The 24,145-nt window shown below is 48.8% G+C and overlaps 1 protein-coding gene and 2 pseudogenes across 4 annotated transcripts in view; 1 reads left to right on the top strand and 2 right to left on the bottom strand.

Annotated features, from left to right (window-relative positions):
• Nucleotides 1-6,728, bottom strand: part of LOC149372265 (uncharacterized) — a 34,022-nt gene extending 27,294 nt beyond the window's left edge. Inside the window, exon 1 of one of the 3 annotated variants that reach the window (XM_089566687.1) lies at nucleotides 6,671-6,728. The gene's annotated coding sequence lies outside the window, so the exon portion shown is untranslated. Of the gene's footprint in view, nucleotides 1-6,131; nucleotides 6,424-6,660 lie in introns of those variants that run through there. The other 2 variants (XM_089566689.1, XM_089566685.1) reach the window with 2 other exon arrangements.
• A 2,258-nt stretch (nucleotides 6,729-8,986) lies between these two features.
• On the top strand, nucleotides 8,987-18,363 carry LOC149372264 (uncharacterized; annotated as a pseudogene).
• Nucleotides 18,364-18,366: 3 nt separating this feature from the next.
• LOC149372263 (uncharacterized) lies at nucleotides 18,367-21,834 on the bottom strand (annotated as a pseudogene). The gene is made up of 5 exons (XR_016290835.1): nucleotides 21,814-21,834; nucleotides 21,199-21,538; nucleotides 20,209-20,332; nucleotides 20,005-20,139; nucleotides 18,367-19,928 (listed from the first exon to the last, which is right to left on the bottom strand). The product of XR_016290835.1 is annotated as an uncharacterized LOC149372263 (transcript).
• Between the last annotated feature and the right edge of the window lie 2,311 nt (nucleotides 21,835-24,145).

Below are 24,145 nucleotides of genomic sequence, written 5' to 3'. Positions count from 1 at the left end.
ATGAGATTCCAGCAAGAAATTTTGAACAGCGTCACAAACAGACCAGTGGCTGAACCCAAGCGTGGGGGCTCCAAATAATAGCAAGAGTGGGCTGCTCAAACTAAGGCCAAGATGCTGTAAGGGCAACTCCAGCAGTCTTCTTCTCAAAGAAGTGAAACGACGACAATGGAGCCATAAATGACCGATAGATTCAAGCTCACGGCAAAATGAACAGAGGGGAGATAACGCCAAACCAGATCTGTGCAGATAGAAATTTAGAGGGGGGATGCGGCAGCGCAACCTCGTCAGAGATACTTCTAGCTGCCGAGATTGACAAATTTTTCTGCTCCAGGAATATTTCAGATGCTGATATTCCGCCGATGTTAAAAGTGCTGTGTCTTGCGCGCTTAATAACGATCGTCGCCGGAACCTAGATGCTGTGATACCCACTGTAGCCGGGATGATGGGCAGCACGGGGCCGCCTAAGGAAGCCTTTGCGAGGTTATCCGCGATCTCATTTACAATCACGGCTGCTGTGGCCGGGTACCCATATCAAGTGAACAATGTTCAAATGCGAAGGAAGGAGCGATAAAAAAGTGCTTAAAGTGGGACAGTCAACATGCGATGCGAGGGACGAACACAAAGATAAAGAATCAGTAATGACTGCCACTGCAGAAATAGAAGGATCAAGCTTGCGCAGAGCAAGAACTACTGCCAGAAACTCAGCTTGGAAAATAGGGATGAAATCCGGAAGGCGCAGCGAAAAGGACCAGTCTAAACTCGGACAGAAAATTCCCACCCCTGCCTTTTCGTTGCACTGAGAGGCGTCGGTTGCTATCGCAATTTTCGTAGGTAGGGACCTTAAATGATCTTCTAATAGTCCATTTAAAATATGGGGTGGTAAAAGTTTCGCGTTTTGAGGAAAAACGTTGTCGAAAACAATGTGGACAGAGGACCCACTGCTTAGTGCTGGAAGGATGTTGTAAATCTGCACATTTAAAGGCTCAAGTAGCCTTTGCACGAACACAACCTGTGGGGTATGAAAACGAGGCCAGTGGACACCAAAAAAGGAGGTCGGCTGGCAACAGAAAATGCTTTGGGAACGGTGAAAATGGGATTCAAAGATTTTGAGGAAAGTCTGCACACTTATAAAGTGAAATCGGGATAAGAGAGGGGGAATGCGGGCCTCAAGGTACAGCACATTGGTAGCCACGAATTTGGGGACGCCAGGGCATATCCGAAGCACCTCCCTCTCCAAAAGGATGAGAGGACGAAGTTTGTACGAGGCCGAGCCTGAAAACAACACAGAGCCAAATTCTAAAATTAGCCTGACATACAATATGTAAATCATTAGGAGCGTATCCCTACGCATACCGTACCTGTGACTGCATAACCTCCATAACATGCCTGCGGCACGAGCCCCTTTCACAGCAACATGGTCAATGTGAGGCCGCCAGGTGAGTTTGTCGTCATAAATGACGCCTAGGTATTTTAGGGAATGAACCTGAGGTATTGGTTGAAATTTACATGAAAGAGGGACCACAACAGTATCCTGTAGAGGAAAAACAAGGACGGCACACTTGTTAACATTTAATGTGAGGTGTAAACTGCTCAACCAGTGCTCAAGAGAACTCAAATATGATTGCAATTGATCATAGAGGGAATGTATATCAGGCGCAGCCGCAAAAATTCAATGTCATCCGCATAGACGTAAGTGCGAACATGGAGGTGTAAAGGAATGGATCTCAGAAGAATATTAAACAGCACAGGCGAAAGGACAGCTCCTTGCGGTACACCTCTCGTCTGTTTGTACCTCTCGGATTGTACCCCATTATGGACGCAGAAGAATTCCCTGTTATAGAGAAATGCAGATATCCAAGCAACTAAATATACTGGAAACTGGAGGGACTGTAACCTATGTATTAGGATGGAATGCTCTACACTGTCGTAAGCTCTAGAGACGTGGAGCGCAACCAAAGCAACATACAGGCGTTGACGACGAGAAAGGAGAATACGACTCTCAAGATCTACATGTGCATTCCATATCGAACATCGTGGCCGGAAGCCGAGTTTACACGGGCTGAGAATAGTTCTGCGGTCCACGAAGGCAGAAACTCGAATAAGTAACACCCTTTCTATTAATTTTACCACGTTTAATGTTAGAGAAATAGTAAAGGGATCACCTTGGCCAGCTTCCACTCAGAAGGGATCCAAGCGTGTTTGATAGGATAGTTGACCAGATGTAACAAGGAGTCGGGAGACGCCTCTAATGGAATCTTGAGCATCTTTGAAGTGACACCATCAGGACCGGGAGCAGAAGCTGGTAATCTCTGAACAACTTGACAAATCTCCGATAGAGTAACTTTAGCGAAATAATTATTTGGCGTCACTGGCGCAAACAACATGGGACGTAGAGGAAATAGAGACGAGAACCGCTTATGCAGACCCGCGGCAATTGATTCAACCGCCTCGATAGCTGCCTTAGGTAACATAACTAATGACTGTAAATTACGAGAAGGCAGGACCTGTTTTCTGGACCGTAAAAAGCCAAATAATGCCCGTCGGTTGCCCGACTTTGAAAGATAATCAAAATGTACAGAGTCATATTTCTCTTTCGCACGAGAAACTGTGCGTTTAAAGGTGGCTGCTATGAATTTATAATCTTTCCAGTTATTTGGGCATTGGTTATAAAGAAGCTTTTTCCATGCTGCCTTCCTCCGCCTGTAATCCCTCGTACAGTCCGCGTTCCACTAATGATAAGAGGAATTCCCTTTTGAGGGCCGCACCAGGAACTCCGACTTTTTACGGCATTCCTCTATAGTCAGGCATATGCTTGTTTACTGGTGGTCCTCGGCGATGTTAGAAACTGACGCGAGGGCAGAGCGCAACATCGTCTGAAATTTGTCATAATTTACATGCGTCCGCAACGGACGAGCCGCAGGTGTTACACGACATATGATATCAAAACGAATAGGTATATGGTCACTGGAGGAGCCGCAGTCAACAGTCGACCAATATAGTGAATGCCAATTCCAGGACTGGTGAGTGTAAGATCTAAAACAAATTTAGATTGAGCGCCAAGGTAAGTGGCCGATCCAGAATTTGAACACATAAGGCTGTTATCAGAAACCCAGTCCCAAAGGCGCTTCCCACATAGATTTGTGCGGTAGCCCCAAGACACATGGTGTGAATTGAAATCGCCAGCCATGAGAACTGGGTTTCCACAGCTAGCGAGAAGCGAATCTAGCGGTCTAGTATCCTGGACTCCATAGGGGAAATAAACATTTACTAAGGAAAATGGGGACCACCCAGGAAGAACAAAGTCTAATGCCAAAATCTCAGTCAGGGGACATTTGGTGAAAAGATACCTTAGCCCTGTGGCAAAGTTTTGAAGAAAGTAACGTTAGCAAACCCCCCTACTCGTGACTGGCGATCTAGACAAAATGAACGATAATTTTTAAAATGAAAATGTTTGTCGGCTGAAAGCCACGTTTCTTGAAGAATTATGACATCCGGATTAAGGTGGGAAGATATAGAGTGTATATCCTTTGACGCTGTAAGAATAGAGCGACTGTTCCACTGTAGAACTCGCAACAACGCTATGGTTTCGAAAGCAGAGCAGCAGCAACTGCCTGCTCTAAAATGGTGTCCATCGGCTCAGTGCCAAGCTGCTGCTTCTTTGTTTTGGCCTGTGAACGCGGAGAAGTAGATGGAGATATCGGGGACCCGCTGCGCTTGAGGACCCGCGCATCAGACTCCATCATCTCGGAATCATAGATAATTCCAGCGTCACTGGAAGTACCCGAAGCAAGTACAGTGTTAGGGGCAGACGTTTGTTCCTGGGGCTGAGATGTTGCAGTTAGTGAAGAACGGACAAGAGCAAGGGGAATTACAGTTGATAGAGAAGCCAAACTGGCCTGCACAGCATTGGTAAGTTGGGAAGCGAGGACGTTAGTGAGGCATTCGGAAACACTTGCAGCAATTCTCTCTACCATTTTTGTCCTGGACGCCTCCACAGCAGACGCAATTGCCTGAGTCAGCGACGAATCTAACATCACTCCCTGACGAGCGGTCACACCTGCATATCCGTAGGCCCGTTCCTTAATCTCCAATATAGCGTCTCGGCGCGAACAGCGTTTCCTGTCTATAAGTTCCAAAATCTGAATCTCCTGCGCACGAGAGGGGCAGTTGGAGGAATTAGCAGCGTGGGCACCACCGCAAAGGCAGCACTTCTCGTTCTGCTCAGAGCAAGTGCTCGTGTCATGACTCTCTCCACAGGTGCAACAGCGCAAGGTGGATTTGCAACCGCCAGCGCTATGGCCATAGCGCCAGCAGTTGGTGCACTGCAGAGGCCTAGAGGATAGCTGGTCGACCCAAAAAATTAGAGGCCATGCCTTCATTTCACTGGGGCAAGACGTACCGGCAAAGGTGGCAATCACCGATTCTGTGAGCACCCGCATGTTGCCAACATCCCGGCTACAGCGGTGAACAGCAACGACACCTGCGGCGGACAGCAGATCAAGTGTCTCTGCTGGAGTCAACGAAGAGTCGACGCCTCGAACAATGCCCTTCGTACAAGCCAAATGTGGCGGATAAAAGAGCTTACCCGGAGAAATGCAACTGACGAGGAAGCTAGGAGATCTCTGACGCAGGCGAGGTCTGAGGATCTGCAGAGAATACCGCCGCGTCCAAACTGGCGGACCTTACTGATGGCTTCATAATGAGAAGTGGCTGACTGGAGCGCAGCCCGACCAACTCCAGGATTGGTCATCTTGATGGCACCACCATCCTTAGGCACCAGCGCAACAGGGATGCTGCCAACGCCACTGCGCAAAAAAGCCTCCAAGGGCGACTTCAGGGAATAGGGAAGCCGACCAAGAGGAGCCCCCCTGGCCGGGAGACTGGGTAGACATACCCCGGGCTTACGGCCTCACCGTGTGCTTGATGCCCACAAAACGATGAGCGCAAAGGCTCAGGGAGAAAAAAATGGCTGAGGCTTAGCTAAGGTTAAGCCTATTCAGATGCGAAGCATATTGATGGCTTGGCTTGGTAATACATGGCTTTCCTTGGTTGAATACTTGGTCATTTTAATACAACCACTAGAAGTGTAGCAAGGATTGCCGTGGCAGCTATATATGGGATCATCGGTGAATTTAATGCAGAGTGTACAACCGCTGCCCCAGCACCGGCTGCAACAGCATTCTTGGCACCCATGGAAAGTACATTGGAAACACCCTTAGTTATTCCACCACCGCCACCATTCCCTATAGGCTGCATTGATGTACCCCCAGCAGCAGCAGGCAGCGCCTCTGATGTGGAGCCTCCACCGCCGCGGCCGACCGCGCGAGCCGGCAGCCCATCTCTCCTCTGCTGTGACGTAATGTTGTCACGTGGTCAGCCGCCGCGCCTCTGATGTGGAGCCTCCACCGCCGCGACCGACCGCGAGAGCCGGCAGCCCATCTCTCCTCTGCTGTGACGTCATGTTGTCACGTGGTGTTACGTGTTCACGCTAAAAGTCAATGGTAGCTCCACCGCCGCGCTCGACGGGCTGTAGTGTAGCTTAGCATAAAAACCCATCGCCATCGCTTGGGGCTGTTCGCTTGTAACACGTCTCTGGCAGAGGGCTAGAATAAACGTCTTACGTTAAGTCTTCCCTTATATACACAACACATAAATACCAAAATATTGCCTTACATCTTAAAGTGCGCGTGGTTACAACATCACACATTCCGTGTTTCTTTATTGTCACGTCTAATCACATGTTGTCTATGCAAATGTGGAGGAAATCGGCACATCGTTCCAACCGAATTCGCAGGGAACGCGTTGCATGTGAAAGCACTGACCGAAATCACACTGCGACATCAAAGGACGGGACCGATGAGAATAGTAACTATTATTATGTGGCCATAGTGAGAGATCCCGGCCGCGGCGGTCGAATTTCGATGGAGGCGAAATTCTAGAGGTCTGTGTACTATGCGACGCCAGTGCGCGTTAAAGAACCCGAAGAGGTCGAAGAAATTTCTAGAGCCCTTCACTACGGCGTCTCTCATAGCCCGAGTCGCTTTGGAACGTTAAACCTCATAAACCCAACAAAACCAGAGAGATGTGCGTGTTATATTGTGGTTTCGGTTTCGAGAACAAAGGTTACTCGCCTCAGGGGAAATGGGGCTCTCTCAACGTCGGTCAGCGTCTGGGTCCGTGTCACTTTCTCTCTCTCCACGCCGCCGTCCCGGCGTGCCCCAACATGCTCCGGCGTGGCGTTCGCCGTGGCCACGCCGACACAACAGTACGCTGATTGCGTTTGCGTTCAACACATTTTAGCAGGAACGCGGCACTGAAGCTATAGGCTGCCGGCGTTTGCCGGGTTCATTGGCGTTGGCGTTGACAACGCCAATGAATCCAATGAATGCCGGCAGCCTCAACGCCCACGAAAATGAACGCCGGAAGCCTATCGCTTTAGCGCCGCGTTTCTGCTAAAAAAAATGGAAGACGCTTAAACTACGGCGATAGACTTCCCTGTTTTTGTGTCGATGAGGACAGCGTTAGCAACGCAATGAGACTGGCCTAAAAGTTTAGTAATGTGGTAGGTTGTCATAATAATCTGGATAAAAATGTTGGGTTATGGCATGACGAATGAAACTGCTGTGCTGAAGTTTACGAAAATGTAATGTTTTCACGTACGTGCACTAACCTTGGTTTGTTGTTGTTGTTGCGACTGAGAGAAGGATGAAAAGGAAAGTGTACGGGCCTGCCGACTGGCTCAAGCCAAGCCACCACCGCTGCCACGTGCAGATAGAGGAGAGTTAGAAGACGAAAAGTAAAAGAAAAGACGAGCGTCGCAACGACTTTTCATTCTCCGTATTTCTTGTTTTGTACAAATTCTAGCTCTGCGTCCCAAAATTTTAAATATACTCCATTCCCTGCACATGAGTGCGTTTGTATAGACGGTTTCATCCAGCGCCGACCACGCACTGGCAACACTGTGCTCCCGCATCCGGCTCATCTAGGGAAACTTCCGGTTCTGGATTGTTTTGCTGGCTTTTTTGTGCCCCCGCGCTCGTCCTGTGCCTGTTTTTTGCGATTTTTCCTTAGTATATTAATTTTAGTGCGGATTGTGGCATTCCGTGTCTTGTTCAGCGTGCAGTGGCTCTCTGTAGCAACTCTTTTCTCTGTGTTCGCTCCTCTGGCGGCGATATCGCGTCTCTGATTGTGTGCGGTGTGCGCGGTTGCTCGCTTGGAAATGTGTTCGGCGTTGTACACGTCACCTGGGGCGCGATTACGAGTTTTTGTCTCAATTTTGAGGCTCTGACGTCAAAATGACGACACCGCGAGTTGTTGACCGCGGAATCAACCAATTAGCAGCGAGGTTGTGGTGTCTAATAGTAGGGTTCCACCCAGGAAGCATTTAGTTGCGCAATAAGGGACCGTATACTAAAGTTTTGCTGTAAACACGCCGTTAATAATTTGAAGAATGTTTTATTTCGCTAACAAACTATGTTTCAAACTCAACGACATGAAGCAAAAGAAGAAGCGTCCTCAATTTTGCAATTAAGTTTGCTCTTCAGTCACTTTTGCTGCCGCGAGGGTGCGCTGACGCTGGAAAAGCGTCGGTAGCGGCGGCTAGGCGGCGTGAGCTGCCGCCTGATTCAACCGATTCAGCCTTATCCCTCCACGCACATATTCAGCCATCGTAAACATGGCAGCCAGAAAAAAAATCAGCTGATTCGACGGCTGTCCTCTTTTTTTACACATTACGCAGAATCAAAGTACTGCGCAGACGTCTTAAGTGCGCGGAAAAATCTGTTTAAAGGCAGTGATTGCTACGAGTCTGCCGAGAACAATTTGGAAGGAGCGCTTGGCTCGAAAACCGGCGAAGGCAGCTTCAAGGCAAGTTCACACTGGCGAGTTGCAATCGTCGCGCTAGTATTCTAGGCGACCGATTTCGGTCAATTAGTTACGGTTTGCGAAGCACATGTAAAGCGGGGAGGGAGCGTAATAAATCGATTTAAGCCTGTCGCGCGACCTCCGCGACTCGCCAGTGTGAACTCACCTTGCTGCTATCGATGGCAAATGTGCTCCAAGGGCGATGCGTGATTATATTTATTTTTGTTCAGAAAATACCCGGCGACCATGAATAATCACACTGCAGCAACTGCCGACATACGGAAGCAGACCGGTGCAGCTGATGGGAGCTTGCAATCTCACTGCGGGAATTAGCCGGCACGCCCGGTCACTGCGGCAACAATCACTCTTCCGCCTCGTAACCAACTCATGCCGCCCGCTTCGGGTTAAGCACTTGATATTCGTGTTGGTGGTGCCGTTCCGTTCGGATGATGCTCGGATGACGCCGCCGGGGATACTGCGGTGGCGAAAGTTTATGCGAAGGAAGTCCACCTTCGCCGCCGCCTTGTCTTGAGGGGTCTCGCCGGAAAGCGCGCACCTTCTGCGACTTAACTTTGACAGTGGTCTCCGCAACTCACCGCAAACACTTGCACAGTCGGTTGGGCTACGCCGACGTTTACTTCATTTCCTACGGTGTCTTGAAACCCACCGGCGGCGAAGGCGCGCACAGGCACTTGCCGCTCCACTGACCGCGCACTCACCCGCACACCTCCAAGTTCAACGCCGAGTTCGTCGCACAGCCATTATGCTCTTTCCTATGTCAAAACGTCGAAACAACTCGTCCGGCACGTCAAAACCGTCTTCATGCACCCTCTTACACCGCTGCTCGCGCGGCCACCGGCCATGTAAACAACCGCCATTTTCTGTCTCGAGCGGTTTGAGACCACTCGTTCTAGTCTCAAAAAATCGTCTCAATCGGCTCGCATAATTAGGCAAGCAACGTCACCACTTCTGGCGCACTTCTGACGTCGGCCGGTGACGCAAAAAAACAATATGGCCGCTGGTCACGACCGACCAATAGGAACGGGGCAAATGAGACACTTTTTGAGACACTTTCCGATTGAGACGATTTTGAGCAACTCGTAATCGCGCCCCTGGTTCAAGGATGGGTTCGTGTTGTGTCGTGCCTGGATGCAGCCTTCGCTCAGGCACAAACCTTCTTTCGGCAGTGCGAACGTTCAGGTTCCCCACCGAGGCCGATAGGAAGAATGCTTAGATAGCGGCGGTTCGCCGGGACAACTGGCAGCTGTTGTGTTTCTACCCCCCCCCCCCCCCCCCCCTTAACTCTCTTTGTGTGTTCCCGTCACACCTGTGTCCACTCGGACCACGTGGGCCCGATCATGCAGCTACCGTGAACATTAATCGAGGTCGACAACCTCGCGACGACCATGGGAAGTTGGATGCTTGGAATGCCCCTCCGAGCCTCAGCGGTTTGTGTGGCAGGAATGCCAGGGGCCATTGTCAGCCAAAACCCCAGCGAAATTCCTTGAACGGAGTGCAGCGGCGACGAAGGCAGGCGAGGCCCAGGAGCTATTGTCCGAGCAACCACCGTGAATGCGGAGGCGACCTGGCGGCGCCGTCACGCTGGCGGATAATTGAAGAATTCTGTGTCCCCGACTCGCGTTCTGGGAAATCGGCGGGGAGGCAAGTTCATTCCCCTGCTGAAAGACTTCAGGAGAATCCTTTCCCGCGGGGCTGGATGAGTCAGCAATCTCCCCCTCTCTTCGACCCAGCTGCGACAGAGTGGACAAGCTCGCACCTGCCCAGCCGTGGGCGGTAACAAGAAGGTCCCCTTCGGTCCATCGGATTGGACAGTGCTCGTCGACCATTATTCCCCAGCCAGGGATCTGGGGAAACCGGACGATATTTAACTCGGCCGTGAGTGTGGCCGAGAAGCCTGCTAGCTCCAGTCGACTACGGTTGACGAAGACGTTCCCCTTCAACTGAGGGCCATTCTCAGTCCCGCTCTATGTAAATAATGTAAATATGTGAATACAGTTTTTCCTTCATTTCCCCTACTCCCCGTCTCCGGCCCACGTTCCTTCCTCCTTCGGCATTGCGGCGGTGCTCCTGGACCCGATGCCTGGTGGGACGCGCTTCTAGCATCGACAAATATATCAACTGGTTGGCAGCGGCGGGATCTTCCACGCTTGGTCCTGGCTTCAGCAGTGGTGAGCGCTTGACTTTCTTTAAGAATCTGCCAGGCTTGATAACTCTGGAAATTTATCACTTCCTGTAGATTGTTTTTCTGCACGTGCTCGCTTAAGCATTTCACGTAGCAGCTTATTTTTTGAAAGTCCTCGTTCGAGAATTGCCATGGATTTGAGCAAGCTAAAGAAGCCAGAGTTGATGTTGCTGTGTGAAAAGCTGGGTATTGAGGCCAGGAAGAGTCACAGAAAGCCGCAGCTGATTGAGGCTATTAAGGAATGTGGTGCTAAGGAGGAGGGTGACAAAATTTTGGAGACCTGGGAGGTCATTCAGGAGGGAATCAGGAACGCTAAGGAGGAGGCCGACAGGGTTGAAAATGAACGCAAGGAGAAGGCCGTCAGGGTTGAAAAAGAACGCCTTTACCGCAAGGAAGCCGCTAAGAAGGAGGCTGACAGGATAGAAAAAGAACGCCTTTACCGCAGGGAAGCCGCTAAGGAGGAGGCTGACAGGATAGAAAAAGAGCGCCTTTACCGCAAGGAAGCCGCTAAGGAGGAGGCTGACAGGATAGAAAAAGAACGCCTTCGTCTCAAGGAAGCCGATGAAAGGCAACTTGCTTTAATGCGTTTGGAGTTGCAAACTTTACTGGCGAAGCGCGCCGAGAGGAATTCGACAATAAATCAGGAGGTTTCGGCGCGAAGTGAAATTAAAATCGTGAATGAAAACTGCGTGTCTTTGCCCATTGCCCGCGTCGCAAACGAGAGCCCGCTCGGGGTGCGTCTGACCGAGGCAGCCATCTCCCAAAACCTGCCTAAGCAGCATCACTCGATTTCCTCAAATCGCTCGGATATGCTGCCCAAAGAAAAGGGCCTTTGTTTTGGAGATAACGCTGCTCAGGTCCTTACCGCTTCGAAGGCTCGTGAATTCGCAGCGCCAGCAGAGCACGTAGTTGAAGAGGGCAAACCTTACAGCGACTGTGGAGCTCCAAGCCAGAGCGCGGCGTTAGCTGAAAAGCGCGATGCCGCACAGATTGTCCTTGCAACCCAGATAGGCGTAGGCGCAGCGCAAAAAGGTAGTCCTCCAGAAAGCAGTCGCGCGCTGAAAGTGACAACTGCAAGTTCTATTGTAAGCGAGGAATGCGTCTCAGCGCTTCCTCGAAACCATGATCAGTTCAACGATAACGGAACGCCAGCCGCTCGCGACCGAAAACTCGAAATTGAGTTATGCTCCAATGAAACCAGTGTGTCTTTGCCTATTGCCCGCGTCGCGATCGAGAGCCCGCTCGGGGTGCGTCTGACCGAGGCAGCCGTCTCCCAAAACCTGCCTAAGCAGCATCCCTCGATTTTCTCAAATCGCTTGGATATGCTGCCCAAAGAAAAGGGCCTTTGTTTTGGAGATAACGCTGCGCAGGTCCTTACCATTTCGAAGGCTCGTGAGATCGCAGCGCCAGCAGAGCACACAGTTGAAGAGGGCAAACCTCAACCTGTAAGCCCGAAGCCTGTAAATTCTCGCGGTGACGAGGCAGAGCAATCTCTAGTAAAGACTGACGATGAGACGAACGCCGGCGACTTAACCCGTGACGGTTCCGCGCTACCTAATGACGAGCCAGCCCAGGACTTACTCACTTCTAGCACAGGGGTAAAGAGCACCGATAGTAGTGCAAGCTATAGTGAGTCTTCCGAATCAGGCACGAGTGATGAGCTGGGGCTAGGTGAGGAATTGAATACCAATCTAGCATTGCCCCACTCAGATGGCTTTCTCGAACTCCTTCGTGTGGACAGAGAAACGTTCACCGCTGAGCAAGAGAAAGACCAGACTCTACGCAACTTGAGTCACCAAAGTGACATAGGTGTGTCACGAAAGAACATACCTTTCCAACTCCGTTCGGGCCTGCTGTACCGCCAGTATAAGGATAGGAAAGGTATCCAACACGACCAACTTACTGCCCGCGTCGCGATCGAGAGCCCGCTCGAGCTGCGTCTGACCGAGGCAGCCGTCTCCCAAGACCTGCCTATGCAGCATCCCTCGATTTTCCCGAATCGCTTGGATAGGCTGCCCAAAGAAAAGGGCCTTAGTCTTGGAGATAACGCTGCACGGGTCCTCACCAGTTCGAAGGCTCCAGAATTCGCAGCGCCAGCAGAGCACGCGGGTGAAGAGGGCACACGTGGCCCTGTAAAGCTTATAAACTCTCACGGTAGTGAGCCAGAGCAGGCTGGATTACAAACTGATGAGGCGAACGCCAGCGACTTTACCTGTGACGGTTCAGCGTTTGCTAGTGACGCGCCACGCAAACCAACTGCGAGGGTTTCCACTGAGCGGCAGCGCACAGAGGTGGCCAAACGGGAAGAGTTAATTAAGGGGAAAGTGCGGCTCTTGTTGACTGCTCGACTGCAATCCGAACCGCGTAGCCGCCCCAATTTGGCACCTCGGTGCTCAAGAGTTCGCACCCGCCCCGTGGGAACACAAGCCAAGAGAACGCAACGCGCGAACCCGATCCGAGAGAGACGGATACACTGGCACGGCATTCGCACTCGTCCGTTCCCTTCTCGCGTTCTGCTTTCTGAGCGTCAGCCAAACTTCAGAACCACGAGACTTGGACGAGGAACAGTTAAGGGTCCCAAGCGGAAGTTCCTAGCCTTGTGTAATTTTGCACCTGCTAGAGTAGCTATCGGACCGCGGCCGCGCAGAGGGCGGCTGAAGAATAGGAACCAGTAAATTCCTCTAATCGTAACGCTGTTTCTGGACGGTTTCGAGGAATAATCCTGTTCAGTTTATTGCTTGTTTCTTTTTGTTCATTTAACTCGCCTGTACAGAAATGCAAGCTGAAATTCCTAGCATTATGCAATGTCTCATCTGCTAAAGCAGCTGTCGGACCGCGGCCGCGCAAGGGGCAGATATGACGCATAATCTCATATTGAGTTTAATGCTTGTTTTTTGTCTTTTGTTCATATCACTCTCCTATGCGAAATGAGAGCGAAAATTTGGAGATTGGCATTGCCGGACTCAGTTTACATGCGTTGCAGTAAAGTGCGAGGTAATGGAAACGCTGATGGCCTCAGCCGAAGCTTTCCCGTGTAATGCCCTTTCCTGACTCCCCGGACGATAATCCGCTATGCAAATTTGTATTTTGTTTTTTGCTTTAGCGGGAATCATTTTTTTGTCTGTTTTGTATGTGTGTTCAGCAGCTCCACCTTCCCTTTGTGCTCTCACGGGCGGTGGCTTTCTGTGACATAAACCGTGCTACGGCACCCCCCCAAAATTTTAGAAAATTTTCCTCCCTTTTGGCTAAACAAGCTCTGTGTATTCTGGTTTGGTCAAACATGTCAACTTTCGGAGGAGGACGTAAATTTCACGCTACAGCTCATTTTCTCTAAGGAGATTTTGTTGACCGAAAACAGCTTGGCAGTTCTTGAAGTCAGTTTGGCGCTTTCTGCTTGTTGGGCTTTGGACTTTGCTGGTTGAGCTCGTTACAGCTGTCAACGAAGTAAGAAGAACCTTTGGGCCCAGCTGTGACCAAAGGCCGAACGGACACAACTCCAGGTCTCTGCGCGCAGCAGCGTTGGCTGCAACCACTACGAGACCTCTTCGGGCGGCGGACGTGCTGTTGTGTTTCTACCCCCCCCCCCCCCCCTTAACTCTCTTTGTGTGTTCCCGTCACACCTGTGTCCACTCGGACCACGTGGGCCCGATCATGCAGCTACCGTGAACATTAATCGAGGTCGACAACCTCGCGACGACCATGGGAAGTTGGATGCTTGGAATGCCCCTCCGAGCCTCAGCGGTTTGTGTGGCAGGAATGCCAGGGGCCATTGTCAGCCAAAACCCCAGCGAAATTCCTTGAACGGAGTGCAGCGGCGACGAAGGCAGGCGAGGCCCAGGAGCTATTGTCCGAGCAACCACCGTGAATGCGGAGGCGACCTGGCGGCGCCGTCACGCTGGCGGATAATTGAAGAATTCTGTGTCCCCGACTCGCGTTCTGGGAAATCGGCGGGGAGGCAAGTTCATTCCCCTGCTGAAAGACTTCAGGAGAATCCTTTCCCGCGGGGCTGGATGAGTCAGCAATCTCCCCCTCTCTTCGACCCAGCTGCGACAGAGTGGACAAGCTCGCACCTGCCCAGCCGTGGGCGGTAACAAGAAGGTCCCCTTCGGTCCATCGGATTGGACAGTGCTCGTCGACCATTATTCCCCAGCCAGGGATCTGGGGAAACCGGACGATATTTAACTCGGCCGTGAGTGTGGCCGAGAAGCCTGCTAGCTCCAGTCGACTACGGTTGACGAAGACGTTCCCCTTCAACTGAGGGCCATTCTCAGTCCCGCTCTATGTAAATAATGTAAATATGTGAATACAGTTTTTCCTTCACTTCCCCTACTCCCCGTCTCCGGCCCACGTTCCTTCCACCTTCGGCACTGCGGCGGTGCTCCTGGACCCGATGCCTGGTGGGACACGCTTCTAGCATCGGCAAAATATATCACAGCCTACAAAGAGCTCCCAGATTTGCTCTGCTCACTTCATCCAAGGTACTACGTTGTTACTTATAGTAGCGCCGGTGCTGTCGTGCGGATTAATTATATGAAAGTACTACTGCCTCATATCTCGTGTGACCCACGCGCGAGCAGTTTGACTCATCCGGAGCTTGCCCGCTCGTAAAGTTGAGTCCATAGGCATGCCATGTAAAACTTCTTGCTGTTGCGCGCAACGCCACAGCCTAAAGATATTTACGTCGGCGTTTAGACACAGAGCCGCCGTTTTTTTTTCTTTTTTATGTGTACAACCGTATCGACGATATTAGTTTACGCAGAGTAGAATCCCAGAAATAACCAGTGGATTCCATACATGCGGGAAGGTTCAGTCACTACCTGGGTGTATTTACTACGACTTTGCGGAGGCAGGTTATGGATTTTACTCTCGTGAACAGTTGCAATTTTCATTTCACTGCGGGAATGGCAAAAGTTTATCCCCTTTCAATCGACCTTGCTGTTTTAACACCACAAGGACATTTGAGAAATTCATTTTTGTGTGAACACACATATTGAGAAGAAGCCATGCTGATACAACAGAAAGCATGCATATATGCACATATCACCTTCCCCTTTTATTAGTGCGTACATAAAACCACCGCTTTACTTTCATTTCATTCTTTCATTTAAGAGCAATGAAAGTGTCATTAAAACGTCTTTAGTTGCAGATAGTCTGAGTGCGTGTCATGACATTTTTTTTATTCTCCTGTTTTGCAGGCCAGCCATCTCCCGATGCAAATCACCCAGATTATGTTCCTTCTGTGTTTCCTTACCGAACACAGGGAAACTCAAAGCAGAAGATCGCCAGATTCGAACGTGCTCAAAAGAAACTGCCTTCTGAACAAGCAAGTGGCACTGCTATGTCACACCGTTCAGGATCCCCAGGTGACTCTACCGACCCTGGTGACAGTCCTAGGAATACGTGTGAAGCTGAAACACAAACAACCCTCACATCAAAGGACATTGAAGCTCTGCTGGAGGAAAATGAGTTGACTAAGAAACGTCTCACCGAAATGGAGCAAAACCTCGAAACTGCTGAAAACAGACGTGCTGCGAAGGAGAATAAGTCTCTTGACCTACCAGAGATCACGCAAAGTTTAGCGATGCAGTCGGACAAACCATTAAAGTTACACACAGAAGGTATAAACCATACGCTATATGCGGATGACATAACAATATGGACGCATACAGGAAACGATGCGGAAATAGAACAAAATCTCCAACACGCGATCGATATTGTCCAGGATTACGCGGAATGGGCAGGACTAAAATGCTCGCCAAGCAAATCCGAACTTCTGGTGATCCGGGGGGCTAGGAAACGCGATACCAACGCAGGAGACATTCACGTACTGGTAAATGAGACTCCGGTAGCCAGAGTTGACAAAATCAGGGTCCTAGGACTTATAATACAGGACAATAGAAAGAACACAGAGACAATAAACAGGCTTAAGTCCACAATTAACATGACAACCAGGCTCATAAGGCGAATAGCTAACAAAAGACGGGGAGTCAAAGAGAAAGATCTCTGCCGAATGGTTCAGGCTTTCGCGATAAGCAGAATAGTTTACGCCGTTCCCTACCTCAAGCTAGGGCTAGCGGAACAGAACAAAATAGATGGGATCATAAGGCAGGCATATAAAGCAGCATTGGGGCTGCCCCACTGCACTCCTACGGAAAGACTTCTTAAACTGGGGATCTACAACACCACCACTGAACTATGCGAGGCACATATATTTGCGCAATTAAGGAGGCTTGCGACCTCACCCCCGGGGAGAAAGATTCTGAGCAACCTAGGATTACATGATAGAATTCCAGAAAGAAACGCGCAGGCAAAATTACAGACCAAAGTTAGAAAATTACTCACTATTAAACCACTTCCAAAAAACATGCACCCTGCTTTTCACGAAGGCAGGAGGAGAGCCAGAGCAAAGGCCCTTGAAGCCAAGCTCGAAGGCTCGGAATACACAACCTATGTAGACGCGGCGGAATACGAAGGAGGCGACTCCTTTGTGGTCGTGGCCGTGAACGACTCAGGTGAAACATTAACGGCCGGTTCGGTCGAAACAAAAAACTCAGGGACAGCGGAGGAGGCGGCTATCGCCATGGCAATGGCCAGCACCAAAGCAGTCACCATAATTAGCGACTCCAAGGTGGCTATCAACAATTTTGCGCGGGGTATGATCTCCCAGGAGGCAGAACGAATCCTAAGAGATAAAGACTGGGACCAAAAAGAGGTGGAACTAATATGGGTGCCGGCACACTCGGGGAACAGGGGAAACGATTTGGCTCACAGTATAGCTCGAGGTTATGTCAGCCGAGCAGTGAGCCGGGTTGAGTCCCCAGATTTCACGAGAGATGCATTCATATCATTTCACGAATACACCAATCAGTTTAAACTGGAAAGGAGGATCTATCCGCCACCAGACAAAAAGCTCGGCAAAAGCCAGGAGGTAACGTGGCGTCGGCTCCAGACATGAGCCTTCTTTAGCCCGTCGAGACTAGCACACATGTATCCAACACAATATAGCGCTACTTGCAAACAATGCGGCGAGATAGCCGGATATGACCACATTTTATGGAGCTGCCAAAAGGCGCCGCCACCGGCGGACCTACTACCAGTCCCTTCTCTAGAGCGGTGGGAGGCTATACTGGCCAGCTCAGACCCGTTGACGCAAGTCCGGGCCACTGAGTGGGCTCACAAGGTCGCCAAGAGCCATGGGCTCGAAGCCACCTAGTATAATGCCCACTAGGGCTCAGTGCTGACAATAAACGTTTTCCAATCCAAAATCCACACAGGGCTTGTATCCATAAAGATGTTCAAAGCACTGCTGCAGTTAGTGTTGTCCATCTGGACACCAGCCCACAGAATATCCCTGAATGCAGAGCAGTAGCTTCTTGTGTTGATGAGGCTTCGACTAGGACTGCTCACAAACGACCTTGCGTGCAGATTCGGCATATCAGTGGGTTCTGTGAGCAGAATTTTCCACTCGTGGCTTGATGTCCTAGCAAAGAACTTCGAGAAATTCGTCATTTGGCCATCCAGAAGAGCTCTGCAATCTCACCGCCTGCCAGCTTTTCAGGACCCGTTATTTGATGACCTGAGGGGTATCATTGATTGCACTGAAATATTTATTCAGTGCCCAACATCTATGGAAGCTAGAAGCCAAACGTATTCTAACTACAAACACCACAATACCGTCAAGGCACTTGTTGCAATTTCACCTTCAGGCTCAGTGACATTTGTTTCCAGGGCATGGGGAGGGAGAGTCTCTGATAAAGAGCTCACACTGTGTAGTGGCCTCCTGGATATGGTTGAGGAAGGGGATTGTTTTCTTGTGGACAGAGGATTCCGGTGCGATGAAATGTTTGCTGCTCGAGGCGCTAAAATACTGATGCCCTCCTTAACAAAAAAACGCCCTCAGCTGCCAGGAGAAGAAGTCACAACATCACGAAAGCTCTCATGGGTTCGCATCCATGTGGAAAGAGCTATTCAACGACTGAAACTCTTCAGATCACTCCAAAGTGTGCTGCCGGTAAGCTTTGTGAAAAGGTCAAATGACACAGATTTCGCAACCATTGACAAGATTCTGGTCGTCTGCTGTGGACTTGTCAACCTGCAAACTCCAATCATTAACAACCTGGGCGAAGACACTGTGAGGAATAGTGAAGCATAATGAACACTTGCTGCCTCCTCCTCATGAACGGTGACCACGTGGTGTGATGTGATAGTTTCAATGAGTACAAGACTAGACTTTTGTGGAAGTAACATTTTTATGCGAGACTCAGTTTGGCAATATTGTACCCACATTGTCTATATAACATTCCAAGTGAAAACCAAGACTAGGGTTATTGCATTTCAATGCATTGCAATTTCGCTTTAAAACTTTAATCTTCACTTCTTCTTCTCTTTTTTATTGCACATGTTTTATTGCACTGAACAATCGTCACTGCAGATGAAAAAGATTAAGCTATGCTTGAGTATTTACAGCAAAAGAACACAAGTGCCAAATAGTCAAGGTGTTTGAACGCTTCTTTACACCTTACAGCATACCTGCCATCTTGTTTTAAAAATGAAAAGCACAGTAGCATTACTGGTGTTCCCTGACATTGTAACGATATGTTGTGTTACGCAGCCATGAAACAGAAAATATGAAGTCTAGCAGTAATACTGCCTGCTCATAATGCCATGGCATGTGTTTAATATTTCACAAGCCTTAAGCATGGTATGTGAGCATTCACTGGCTGTTCGATGTCAGAAAAAAGTAACACATAAATATACAAAATTGAAACAAAGAAGCAAATCACAGAATTCTGAATATGCCCTGTTGTAACAGAATGGGACAACAGATTGAGCAACACTTAATCTGTTTTGTCAGTCTGCTTATTTTATTGACACTTAATGCATGTCCACGATTTTGGTGTGCGTTTGAGGTTTACACATTTGAGGTGAAAACAGTGTAGACATTGAGCGCACTCTACAATGCGTCCAGATTTGGCACCATGGCAGTGGCATGTGGCTTTTGCGCATTGTATCTTCTTTAAAATTTGCATTGAGTGCAGCTCTGGGAAGATGTGCTGAAAGAAAAAACTTTCTGCTCTGGCTTCTGTGTCTGCCCAGAAGTGTTCATCAAAGGTCATAGTCTCAACCAGCACCGAATGTTCTGTGTAGACTACAAAATAGGCTCGATGCAGCCCAGTAATAGCCATTTGGGCTTGTATTTGTGTGTAGTATGTATGGTCATGCCTCAGCTTTAAATCAGCATCAAGGTAAGCCAGCTTAGTGCTAGTGGTTATGGAAGCACCTTTAGCTGATGCAGGACACTTCACCTCTTACACAGCCTTCTCGCAGCATGCACATGACACAATAGCGTCTGGAGTTGCAGCAAGGAATGGCAGCCTTTCTAGCACAAACAGGCCACAGTCTAGTTTCAAGCTGGCTGTGATGCGGTTACTGATGAGTCAAGAAAGCTTGTCTTGCTTGAGGCTCTGCTTCACAGCCCCAGCGCAGGTTTGACACATGTGGTACCTTAACATAGCCCATAATTTCAGCCACAAGTCCGTCTGCCCCGGTTTTACATCTTGTTACTCGGTGCAACACAGAGGCAGTAATCCTGCCTCAGCGCTCTTCTTTCCATCTCGTGCTCTTGGACTGGCCACGAGTTGTCTGCTCAATGTGACATGTCTTCATGTGACATCTGCACTTGCCTCGCTGTCAGCAAGTTACTGTCGCCATACACAGCATGCAGTGGAGAATGCAAGGGTGGCTGTTCAAGCCCAGCTGATTTCTTGGATCCCTGGGCAGCTGCTTCACATGACTCGGGTGCAGAATCAGTCTCTTCACTATCTGTTAGCGAATTCAACAGCAGAGTATTTGGTGCAAATCCCTGTAAGAGCAGATAACAGAATTACTGTGAAACCAATAAGGAACAATAAAGGACATTACTGAATATAAGGATTCACCTTGACTTGCTGCATGAAGCCGCGAACCTCATGATCAGTCCAAGTTGGTACTGTCTTCTGCGGTCTTGGGACAATCTCAGGAGCTGGACGACCCACTTTGGGCTTAAAAAACTTGATTTTGCTAACTGGTGCTGGCTGCAAGAAATTTAGTTTTCAATCCCTGTTTCCGAAGTTTTTGTTCATGCAAAGAAAAAAAATGCTCACTGTGCTTCTTCTGGACACCGCAATCCACTTGCACTGGACATCAGTTGGCGACACATCGCTGTAGTGCACATTTGCGTGAACACTGAACAGCAGTGAAGCAACATGGGTGCAGCATTCTCCGAGGCTGCAAGTCAAAGTAGTGCATACATATTTATCAGCACTTTAAATCTGACAAAACACAAGGAAACAACTTACCTTGACAACAACAGCGTGGTCGGAACACAGAAAAGAAACATTGACACAAACACAGCGCGTGTGTTTGTGTCAACGTTTCTTGTCCCTGTTCTGACCGTGGTGTTGTTGCCAAGATGTGTAACCAACAAGCCAGCCAACATATATTAAACAATTTATTAAGAGTTTTTAGTGCCTGTGTCTCGTCTTCTTTTTCTTTGTCCTTTGTATGGGTATTGCATGTACTGTTTTCATCCTAGATAGAAACCATATCACTCGAAATGAAACATGTTAAACTAATGGCAACATGCTCTAACTGCCATGAAATCACCAACAAAGTTATATGGCATGGCATTCTGTCCTAGGTCACCTGCATACATTTCCTAAGGTGAAAATATCTAGAAGGGAAAACATCAACTCGCGGGACGTGAAAGAACACGACGGTACAACGCGAAAGATACTGAATATTTCCCCACATCCCTTCAACCTTTCCTTCCTGGGTGCCAAGAATGATCCCACACTACGGACAACGTCAACCACTTCTCAAGAATAACCCAAAGTACTAAAAAGAATTAATTTTGGGACACAGTTTCTTGTAAATGCCTCTGCGGAAAATTTGCGGCGGGGTAATGGAAGCATTCTAGGGTTATAAATTAGCAGCAATCCGTGCGATAATCTCTTCACGTTATCGAAGTATTCGCACTCGCATGTTATCGCGCTTGAAATCTGTTTCCGCAAAACAAACACACACCCGGACATTTGCTCCACTAGCGGTCGGAAGCGGCCGAGGCAGCTATTTAGGGAGGACGTAGCACTTACCCCGCCATGCAGGTGCAGTGAGCACTCTCAACGTTCCCGTCATCGCTGACGACGCACCACGCTTCGTATGACTTAGCGTCTGGCTGGCATCCACAGTGGCCGCGACGAGAATGACACCGTCGCCACGCCGGCCTGCTCTGAACGACTTCAGCCGCTTTACCTTTCCACTTAAAAATGCGTTGTAAGCTGCAGTCATTTTGTGGCTTTTGAACTGTTCCTTTGTGTAGAAGCACACACCTTCAACGAGGTAGACGAAAATGTCCGTCACTGTAAGAGGTGGAAGATTGCGCGAGCCCGATGTGAAGGCGAACCGCACGGCATCGTCAAGCGGGCCGGGAAGCTGCACACAGAACAGAAATAACAACACAGCCGCACGTTGCATGAAGCTGCGAAGGCATGCCGGAAGTACTTCCGCCGGAAATTTCCTCGGGGAAGCCAATCAGCACCAAGCGCGGTTTGTTTACAAACATTGAACGCGTCTATACGCTATGCACCCTAGGCCAATCCCCCGTCGTGGGTATCTGCCATTCAGCCTGAGGACATCATCATCATCAACAACCAAGTCCGCCGAAGCGAAGGCGCTGGCTGGAACAACAGATACCCCTCCGCTCTTACCTTGGGATTCCTTTGGCTCATTTTCAAAATAATGCTGTGTACTGGATTGTGAGAACCAGGGAACTACAGGAACAGTCAAAAAGCAAGAACAAGAAAAAAAGTTCAGGAGGCACTCCGACTGTCGTGAAGTGCGTAGAGGCGAAAACGTTTTGCGCATCACTCTGACATGCTTTAACGGCCTCTGTGGCACTGGTGACGTCATCGCTGGATGACGTCACACTTAATGACTAATTAGCAAGTAATTAATAGGTACTAAATACAGACTAATTAACAAGAGGGTGGCAGCTACCGTAATTAGGCTTAATATGAGGTATAAGCTGAAGGTGGTGCATCCCTACGCGCCTACATCAAGCCATGATGACCAGATCGTTGAAACCTTCCATGAAGACCTGGAATCGACGATGACCAAAGTAAAATCACAGTACACTATACTGATGGGCGGCTTCAATGAAAAGGTAGGGAAGAAGCAGACTGGAGACCAGGCGGTAGGTGACTATGGCAGAGGTTCTAGGAGTAGCAGGGGAGAGTTATTAGTAGATTTCGCAGATAGAAATAATTTATGCATCATGAATACCTTATTCCGCAAACGAGCCAACAAGAAGTGAGAAGAGCGCCAATGGTGAGACTAAAACTTCATACTGTGCGCTCACCCTGGCATCGTAGAGGATGTGGAGGTCCTCGGTAAGGTCCGTTGTAGCGACCACAGAATGGTAAGGCTTAGATTTGAAAAGGGAACGGAGGAAATTAGTGAAGCGGAAGTCAATTAAAGAGTTAGCACTAAAAGGGAAAGTAAAGGAATTCAGGATTTTGTCGCAGGACAGATTTTCCGCTTTAACTTAAGATGATAACCGTAATGTTGAAACAATGAACGATCGTCTCACAGATATCCTTACGGAGTGCACCGTAGAAGTAGGGGTATAGGATGGTTCGACAGGACACCGGAAAGCTATCTCGGGAGACTAAAGATCTGATTAAGAAACGGCAAAGCTTGAGGACGTCTAACTCCGTTGACAGAATAGAACTTGAAGAGCTGTCGAAGTTAATAAATAAGCGCAAGGTAGCCGACATCAGGAAGTTTAACATGGAGAAAATCGAGCATGCTCTAAAGAGCGGAGGTAGCCTAAAAGCAGTGAAGAGAAAAATAGGCAATGGTAGAAACCAGATGTATGCGATAAGAGACAAAGAGGGCCGTGTCATTAGCAATATGGATAAGATAGTTAAAGTAGTCGAATAGTTTTACACAAATCTATACAATAGTGAATGCAATCAGAATGCTACTAAGAGAGGCAGTAGAACTCAGCAATGGGACATCCCGCCAGTAACGAAGGAAAAAATAAAGAAAGCCTTAGGAGCAATGCAAAAGGGGAAAGCAGCTGGTGAGGATCAGATAACAGCAGATTTGTTGAAGGATGGAGGAGAGATTGTGCTCGAAAAACTAGCCACCCTATACGCATTGCTTTGTGACCTCAGGCGTACCTAGAGCTAGTAAAAACGTTAACATTATCTTAATTCATAAGAAAGGAGACGTCAAGTACTTGAAGAATTACAAATCGATCAGCTTATTATCTGTTGCATACAAGGTATTTGATAAGGTAATTGCTAATAGGGTCAGGACAACCTTAGACTTTAATCAACCAAATGATCAGGCAGGATTTCGTAAAGGGTACTCGACAATAGACCATATTCACGCTATCAATCAGGTTATAGAAAAATGCGCAGAATATAACCAGCCCCTATACATAGCGTTCATTGATTACGAGAAAGTATTCGACTCAGTAGAAGCCTCAGCAGTCATGCAGGCATTGCGGAATCAGGGTGTAGAATAGTGGTATGGAAAAATATTGGAAGATATTTATAACGGCTGCACAGCTACCACAGTTCTCCATAAAGTCAGCAATAAAATTCCAATAAGGAAAGGTGTCCGGCAGGGAGACACAATCTCGCCTATGCTATTCACTGCCTGTTTACAGAAGGTATTCCGGGGCCTGAAATGGTAACAGTTGGGGATAAGAGTTAATGGAGAATACCTAAGTAATGTGCGATTCGGGGATGGAATTGCCTTGATAAGTCACTAAGGACATGAACTGCAAAGCATGATCAATGAATTAGACAGGCAGAGCAGAACGATGGGGCTAAAAATTCACATGCAAAAATACCAAAGTAATGTTCAACAGTGTAGCAAGAGAACAGCAGTTTGCAATTGATGGCGCGGTGCTGGAACAAGTAAGAGAATATGTCTATTTAGGGCTGGTAGTGACTGCTGATCCAGATCATAAGAAGGAAATAACTAGAAGAATAAGAATGGGGTGGAGCGCATATGCCAGGTTCTCTC

The sequence above is a fragment of the Amblyomma mixtum genome, chromosome 1 (assembly GCF_055824585.1).
Source record: "Amblyomma mixtum isolate Tamu chromosome 1, ASM5582458v1, whole genome shotgun sequence".
Lineage (NCBI taxonomy): Eukaryota > Metazoa > Arthropoda > Arachnida > Ixodida > Ixodidae > Amblyomma > Amblyomma mixtum.
Note: the sequence above shows the minus strand (reverse complement) of the source record. Positions and strands in the feature narration are given on the sequence as shown.